The sequence below is a fragment of the Panthera uncia genome, chromosome C2 (assembly GCF_023721935.1).
Source record: "Panthera uncia isolate 11264 chromosome C2, Puncia_PCG_1.0, whole genome shotgun sequence".
Taxonomy (NCBI): domain Eukaryota; kingdom Metazoa; phylum Chordata; class Mammalia; order Carnivora; family Felidae; genus Panthera; species Panthera uncia.
In genome coordinates, this window is record NC_064810.1 from 103,196,232 (window position 1) to 103,199,178 (window position 2,947).

The window sequence follows — 2,947 nt, forward strand, 5'->3', positions numbered from 1 at the left end:
AGTCCACTACCAGCAGAAAATGAATGCAGTTTATCATAAAGAAATAAAGTTTTAAAATCACAGAGGTGCACTCAACAGTATTTTGATAGTATGAAAGGCACTCCTTATTCATCTGTAAAAATCAAAGCAGGATTATAAAATTCGGGGAAATGAAGCTAAAAGAACTGGAATCATAAATCTACGTTTCATTCCCTTCAAAAAGTGGTTTCTTTTAACTATTGACACTAATTAAAGAAATCATCAGTGGGTCTATTAAGCCAAGCAGGCAAAAAAGTATAACAAGATCTCCTTAATTTAAAATTAAGTCACATCCTCCAAAATCTTACACTGTCAAAATGTAAATGTAATTTATCCAAAAATCAAATGACAAATTACTAATGAGTTAAGAAGCAACAACAACTTCACTTGGAAATTATCTATAACAAAAGAATTAGTTATATTTGAAGTAGGGTTTTAGCTAAGTAAATTACATTTACTACTGGTTTTTACATGAGAAGAACTATTGAGGGAAATAAATTCCATATTACAATAATATAAAAAGATAGTTTTAGTAGACTTTAAAATAAATGGTTCATTATAAATAAATGTTCCAAACCTCGCTTAACTGACCTGAGAAAAGATAATTATTTGTTATATTACTTTTTTATGACACTATGTTCTCTTAGACAAATTTGAATAGTTCATCAAAATATCTATTGGGATCATTCTTGGTAGCAGTTTGAAGTATCTTTTCTTCATTGGTTATGTGATATCATATCATAGAACTAACACCTTTGACAGTTTTAAGGAGGGTATTTAAAGATGTTTTTGAATAAAGCATTTTTTACATTTCTGGTTTGAACAGTTAAATTAGACTATTTGAAACTAATAAAATATTTCCAATGATGCCTAAAAGTATGTCTTTAGTGCCCTATCTTTAGTCATTTTATAAAAGCATCTGTCCTTTCCACCTACTATAGGCTTTTACTGTATATATTTTATCCTGTAAATTTAAATTTTTCATAAGTTATTAAATGTCCCCTATGTGTCCCAATATTAGAATACCTAAACATTTGCTCTTTCTGGTAACAGAAATATGAGCTGCAATTTAAAAAATTAGAACTGCCCTTCTAAACACAAATCAGAAACTACTTTTCAAAAAGAGCCTTGTTTTTACAAATGGCAACAAACTGCAAAGTTGGAATTATTTAAATGTGTATAAAGAAATGCTATTTCCAAAGCAATTGTTTTCTCCAACTGCAATGCAATTAATTTACGGTAAATTAAAACAAAAACTTAGATTCTCAAAATTCAAAGCACCATTCACATACCAACTGTTGTGATGAGAAAGTAACTTTTTCAAATTAATATATTAACACTTCCTAACACAATATCTTTAAGTGGTTAATATTGAATTTGAAATGCAATAAAGGTCACCACTTTTTTACAGTAGCCTAGCTCAATTAGACTTCAGAGTTTCCTTTCTATGTATGAAAAATATAATACACATAAAATAGATGACATATTTGGGAAACTTACACTGTCAGATTGCTTGCCCTGGTCACAGTCCCACGTTGTCCCACTCTGCCCAGACCTCTCCATGGTGCTGACGAGCTACCCTTGCCCATTTGAGAGGGAAGAGTTATTTATTCGAACTGGTTTTGAAAGAAATCCATAAAGAGTCGCCTGTGTTAGCAAGTAAAGTTATCTGAAGAATTTCTGCAACACATACTACAAAGGAGATGCTTTGCCCTTCAGTTATCAATCACGATGCTCAGACAGCTCAAAGAAGATTTTGGAGCAGAAATCTTCAAGTATTGACAAAAAAGAGAGAGAGCTCTTTGGGAGATGAAGTTTGCCGATTTTCTTCAGTGTTCTTCAAATTGAAAACACACACACACACACAAACACACACACACACACACACACACACACACACACACACACACACAGAATACAAGGCTACCCAGAGAACAGAGGATTCCGAAAAGTTCTTGATCTTAATGCAGAAAACAAGCTCCCATTAGTCCAAAGCATCCAATTCACTTCATCCTATCATTGCATCTACTTTTTGATAAAAAATAGTAAAACGAAATAAAGCTCAGAATTCGACAAGGCACTGCACACACTATGTAAATAGATATGCCTCACTGTAGCCTTAGCTTCTGTCTGCTGAAGATTATCACAGCAGAAATCAGGCTCTTGTGGCTTTCACAGATTATCTCTTTCTGAGGCTGAAACGTATAAAGAGCCACATGACACCCAATGATGTCATCTCTAAAGCAGGTCACAGTTGCTGCTGTATGTAGATGAAGTCCTTCTAGTGAAGTGTTTGGCATAGTGATTTTCTTGAAAATCTACTTGCATTCAATAGCATGGTCTTCTATCAATATCTGTAACCCTATCAAAATACTGGCATAAAGAGAAAATCAATTTATTGCTTACATGTGAAGCAGCATGTCTGTTTAAGTTAAAACCAGCTTCTGCTGCCACTTTAGGAAATGAATAATTGTAATTAACTCATGGCAAATATAGTGAAGAAGGAGCTGTTACGGGAGCTAGACAAACTGTAGAGACACAGAATTTACCCCTAAAACACTTTTCAGAATTTTTAGCAAGTTAAAAAAATTATTCTTCTTAAAATCAATCCATGAAAATGGCAGAATAAAAATTAATTCAACTGTCTTCAACTTCTGACACCATTTTATGCAACTAAACTTTAAAGATGTTTCAAAGACATAAAATCCTTTCACTACCTGAAAGGATCTGAGTACGTTTTCAAATGTTGGCAGGAAACTTTAACTTATTACTTTTAGATATTTTTCAACTCTGAATAAAGTAACAATTAAAATTTTAACTATAACTAACCCGTACATGTAACTGGTGATGGTATATATACATAGTATTTTTAAAAATGTGTAATAATGAGAAATGCCCATTTCCACTTTAGGTGATGTATTTCTTTTCT